Genomic DNA, 6,000 nt, shown 5'->3' with positions numbered 1-6,000 from the left:
AGGCCCAGATCTTGCCTTTAACATACTACTTGGAATTTAGTAGCTCATGAAATCTGCAGACTGCATAAATGAATGAATATTTTGAGGGCTGTGCTTTTGTGGAGGAACTTCATAGGAGACCGAAGGAATAAAATAAATCAAAAGTATCCACAGTATATAGAATGTATACTATTTTACAAGTCACAGAGAAGAAGAAGAAGAAGGAAAGTAGTAAGACTAGAAAGTTTGTGGCAAGACTAACAGGCGCTGGTCAAGAACTTAATAAGCACATTAGGAAAGCAGTAAGGTTTCTTTTTTTTTTTTTTTTTGAGGAAAAGTTTTTATTTCTAGTGATGAAATTGGCTACAGAACATTATGAAAGTTTAAAAATACAAAGAGAAATTGTCTATAATTAATAGATTCAAAATTTGACAATCAGTGAATATCATTATTAGTCATTACCAACAACAGTTATTGATTTGAAAGGCAGAGTGACAGGAAGAGGGAACCACTGCTTCACTCCCCAGACACTTGCAATAGCCAAAGCTTGACCAAGCCAAAACCAGGAACTGGGAATTCATTCTGGATGTCCCATTTGGGTGCAGGGACCCAAGCACTTCTGCCATCCTCCGTCTCCTCCCAGGGTGCACACTAGCAGAAACTTGCCTCAAAGCAGAGAAGCTACCACTCAAGCCAGACATTTGTATATGGGATGTGGGTGTGTGGTGGTGATAGCAAGCCCTCATAGATAAAAAAAAAAAGACAAAGTTATTTCTATGCCAAGGAAATTACTCTGTAGTCTTTCTCTTATAAACTACGTATTGCTGAACCTAGATAATTTTTCCTTTATTTAACAATGACATGAAAATGTCAGTTGAGTTGGCTTTCCTGAAGACCTTGTTTCTTGAATATTAGTGGCTAGTTGAGATAAATTCTTTTCATCTCTTTCTCGCTTCGGCAGCACATGTGCTCGCTTCGGCAGCACATATACTAAAATTGGAACGATACAGAGAAGATTAGCATGCCCCTGCGCAGTAAGGTTTCTTTACCTCCCTGTAGACTCTGCTCTCCAGAGGTGAACAGGGTCCTCTAAACCCACTTGCTGCACACACAAACACCTGAGTGTTGTATTCTCCCACAGGTGTTGGAGACTGATATGGTGTTCTGATTTATATTTACATAATGGCTAGTGACATCGGGCATATTCACATGTTTTGACCATGTACATTTCTTCTGAGAAATGTCTATTCAGATCCTTGCCTGTTTCTTCACTGTATTTTTTGGAGTTTTTCCAATTCATGTAAATGTTCTGGAAATCTGTAAACATTCAGAGTTTTAATTTTTCCTGCCATCTGTTCATTGTATCTACACTCTGATGTTTACTTTGTTGTGAAGAAGTATCTTAGTTGGATATACTCAAATGTCTCTGTTTTTATTTTTGTGACTATTGCTATTGGAATCTTACCCAAAAGCTATTGTGTGTTGACAATATTTAGAGTTTCCCTATGTTTACTTGGGTTTGGGTCTTATGATTACATTTTAATTCACTGTGAGTTCACTTTCACATAGTGTAAGAGATGTTGGAGTCTCTTTTCAGGCTTCTACATATGGATAATCAAGTTCCTCTGCACCACTTGTGAAAGAGATTCTTCTTTCTCCAGTTCATTTTAGTTCCTTTGTTAAATATGAGTTGCTGGTAGAAATTTGGGTTTATTTCTATGCTACCAAGTCTTTTCCATTGAACTATGTGTCTGTTATTATATCAGTGCTAACACTTCTTTTTTTTTTTTTTTTTTTTTTTTTTTTTTTTTTTTGCAGTATATTTATTTGAAAGGCAGAGTTACAGAGAGGTAGAGGCAGAGAGAGAGAGAGGTCTTCCATCCACTGGTTTACTCCCCAAATGGCCACAATGGCCGGAGCTCTGTTGATCTGAATCCAAGTGTCAGGAGCTTCTTCCAGGTCTCTATGCAGGTGCAGGGGCCCAAAGACTTTGGCCATTTTCTACTTTTTTCTCAGGCTATACCAGAGAGGGGTATAAGAAGTGGAGCAGCTGGGAAACATACTGGCACCCATATGAGATGCCAGCACTGCAGACGGTGACTTTACCTGCTTTGTCATAGTGCTGACCCCTGTAATATGTCTTAAAATATGGTGTGATGTCTCCAGCTTTTTTTTGCTTTATAATATTGCTTTAGATGTTAAGCATCTCTCATGTTTCTATGTGAATTTTAGCATCATTTTTTCTAGCTCTGAGAACATCGTTGGTATGTTGATTGGGATTGCATTGAATTTGCAAATTGCTTTTGGTAGTATGGATATTTTGGTATTATTCTTCCCATTCACAAACATAAGTTTTCTGTGAGACTGTCAAAAAGCCTTGACAAAAATTGGACTTTATTACACAAAAATTCATCACTTTTTGGGATCATTTAAATCCATAATTTTGCACTAATATTTGATAAATAATTAAAGACTTTGAGCATTTTAGTAGGAGAAATTAAAATATTTATCAATTTATTCAAATATTGTTTAGATGTGATATTCAAATATTGTTTAGAGCCATTGTCTATATTCCCTCTAAATTACGATCTTTTTGCTTTTTGCCTGTTAAACTTGTCCCTTGATTCAAGAACCCTTTTTAATGTAATGTAAACTGAAAATGTCATTTCATAAGCTAAAAAAAATGACAAAGAAGGAAAAAGAAGGGAGGGAGGTTGAGTATATAATTATGTTCTCCGAATTTTTTCTATAAAACATATTGAATCATTTAAAAGCTAATGAAAATTAAACTCAAAATTGGACCATTATGACCAATATTTAAAACAAGTGATTAAAAACTGTAGATGTCTTCAATTTTGATTATCATTCTTCTTTAGAATATCTGAAAGAAATCCGGCTTCTCACTTTAAAATATACCAGTGTGTTAGAATTCAGTATTAAATGACTTTGTTTAAAAGTTTTATTTAATCTATTGCTTTAAGTAGTAATACTATGGCCATTGTAAAACAAAATCCTTATCATTTTTCATAAAACAGGAAGGGCCTTTAAAACATCATCACTAAAAATATTAAGAGACCTAAAATATAACATTCTTAAAACCCAAGTGATACCATTCAAAATTTTCAAATATGCAGGGATAGTTCATGTCAAGTAACTAAATAATTGTTAAGTGTATATATGGAATAGCTTCTATAAATTCTTTTGGCAAGGGCTGGCACTGTGCCATAGTGGGTGAGGCTGCCACCTGCAGTGCTGGTATTCCATAGGGGCATCAGTTCAAGACCTGGCTGCTCCACTTCCTATCCAGCTCTCTGCTATGGCCTGGGAAACACTATAAAATGGTACAAGTCCTTGGGCCCCTGCAACTGCATAGGAGACCAGGAAGAGGCTCCTGGTTCCTGCCTTCCAGTCAGCACAGCTGCAGCCATGGAGGCCAACTGTGGAGTGAACCAGTGAATGGAAGACCACTCTCTCTGCCTCTCCTTCTCTCTCTGTGTAATTCTGACTTTCAAATAATATAAATAAATCTTTAAAAAATTCTTTTGGCAAATAGATGAAGCTATTTGTTATACATTTCAAATAAATAGCAAACATACTAGAAAAATATATTGAATAAAATTTAAGCAACTCATAGCTATACACAGAAATTTCTCACCATAACAACATAGCAACCACTAAATTTCCAAATTCAATTTTCCACAACTTAGAATCTTTAACTCCAGAAGGAGTACAAAATTGACAGAACAGTGGCCTATGTATCAGGATACCTAATGCTAATACAGAATTATCCCTGCCACAACTTACCTATGTGACCTTGAACAATTCACTTTACTTCTCTGGGCTTGGCATTTAGCATCCTCATGTGATAAAGGAGGCTTGGATAAGATCAGTTGTACTCTATCTTGAGACTTCAATGATCTCTCAGTTTCCAAACAGGCACCTTAAGGGAAAGTAAACCTTTAGATCAAAGCTTACATTTTTAAATATAAATATATTTTAAACTGTTTCTACAACTAGTACAAAACAACACATTCAAATGTGTACCATGCCACTTTTCAATATTTGGGAATAATTAATGCATCATTTTAGAGCATTGTCTTGAGGCCAGTGCTGTGGTGTAGCTAGTAAAGCCACTGCATGCAGTGGGGGCATCCCATATGGAGGCCGGTTCAAGTCCAGGCTGCTCCATTTTCCATTCAGCTGTCTGCTATAGCCTGGGAGAGCAGTAGGAAGTTGGCCCAAGTCCTTGGGCCCCTGAATCTGCATGGGAGACCCTGAAGAGGTCCTGGCTCCTGGTTTCAGATTGGCATATCTCTGACCTTTTAGGTCATCTGGGGAGTGAAAAAGCAGATGGAGGAACTCTCTCTCTTCCTCTTGTTCACTATCTGTGTAACTCGGACTTCCAAATAAATAAATAAATAAATCTTTTAAAAAATCAAAAGAATATTGTCTGGCACACAGTGAACCACTAAGTACAAGATATTATTAGTAATATTAGATTGAAATATTGAAATAAACTAGGCAATAAGCCTTAAGATGCAAATTAATACCAAGAAATATAATCTCAAATTTCTGTGTTCAACAAGGTAGTCTCTTTTCACTACTAACTTTATACTAAATAAGATATTTTGATATTTTGTTAAGAGTAAATTTATCGGGGGCCAGCGCCGTGGCTCACTTGGTTAATTCTCCACCTGTGGTGCTGGTATCCCTTATGGGCAAAGTGTTCTAGTCCTGGTAGCTCCTCTTTCAGTCCAGCTTTCTGCTATGGCCCGGGAAGGCAGTAGAGGATGGCCCAAGTGCTTGGGCCCTGCACCCGGATGGGAGACCAGGAGAAAGCACCTGACTCCTGGCTTTGGATGGGCACAGCTCCAACTGTGGCAGCCATCTGGGGACTGAACCAATGGAAGGAAGGCCTTTCTGATTTCTCACTGTATATAACTCTACCTGTCAAATAAAAAAAATTATTAGTTTTTCATAAAAACTGCAGTATTGAAAAAGTTCTAAAATCCCTCTAATTCTAAATGTCTGTGACTGCTAACTCATTAGCACATATTGCATTCTTTACATCTGGGTAATCATGATAATTCACTTTTAAATGATTAACAGATCTGCTGTTATATATAAATACATGCTTTTCCGAAAATCATACAATAAGCAGGCTACATACTTTACTTCAAGTAGAACTGCCATATCCAGTCCTACAATTGTAAATAAGACAGTTTCAATTGTTCAGCATTATCAATTATAAATTCCAATCGTGTAGCAATACTCATAAGAATTTAGGGGGCTGATGCTGTGGAGTAGCAAGTAGAGCTGTGGCTTGCAGTGCTGACATTCCAATTGGGTGCCAGTTCAAGTCCTGGCTACTCAAATTACTATCCATCTTTTTAGGCAAGTAAGACTTACTATCCAGCAGTAGAGGATGGCCCAGGCCCTTGGGCTCCTGCACCTGCATAGGAGACCCAAAAGAAGCTGCTGGCTCCTGGCTTTGGATTGGCAGAGCTCCAGCCATTGTGGCCAAATGGGGAGTGAACCAGTGGTTGGAAGACTGCTCTCTCTCTCTCCTTCTCTGTGTAACTCTGATTTTCAAGTAAAATAAATGAATTTTTTTAAAAAAAGGATGAAATAAAAAGGAAGATGAAGATTACAAAATTGTTTAAATTTTTAATAAATATAAATTTCCAAAGTACAGCTTTTGGATTACAGTGGCTTCCCCTCCCCCAAAACATCCCTCCCACCCATAATCCTCCTATTTCCTGCTTCCTCTCCCATCCCAGAAGATTACAAAATTGTATGAAGGACATTTGTACAGTAAACAAATATACTGATTTCCAATGCAATATTTGAATACTTGAAGCAGGAACGCTAAGTACTTCTTTGCCAAAATAACATGTTTTCTCCAGTGTAAAACCCATTTGCCATCCCAATACAAAAAGGGATTTGGGGCAAGAAGGAAAAAAGAAGTCCACACATGCAGAAATTTTAAGCAAAACAAAATAGAGAATGTATTTAGTTTCA

General features: G+C 37.1%; 1 pseudogene; it reads left to right on the top strand.

The window, feature by feature from the left end:
• The first annotated feature begins 945 nt into the window (after positions 1-945).
• On the top strand, positions 946-1,013 carry LOC138848287 (U6 spliceosomal RNA; annotated as a pseudogene).
• Positions 1,014-6,000: the final 4,987 nt, after the last annotated feature.

The sequence above is a fragment of the Oryctolagus cuniculus genome, unplaced genomic scaffold, assembly GCF_964237555.1.
Source record: "Oryctolagus cuniculus unplaced genomic scaffold, mOryCun1.1 SCAFFOLD_84, whole genome shotgun sequence".
Taxonomy (NCBI): Eukaryota; Metazoa; Chordata; class Mammalia; order Lagomorpha; family Leporidae; genus Oryctolagus; species Oryctolagus cuniculus.
Note: the sequence above shows the minus strand (reverse complement) of the source record. Positions and strands in the feature narration are given on the sequence as shown.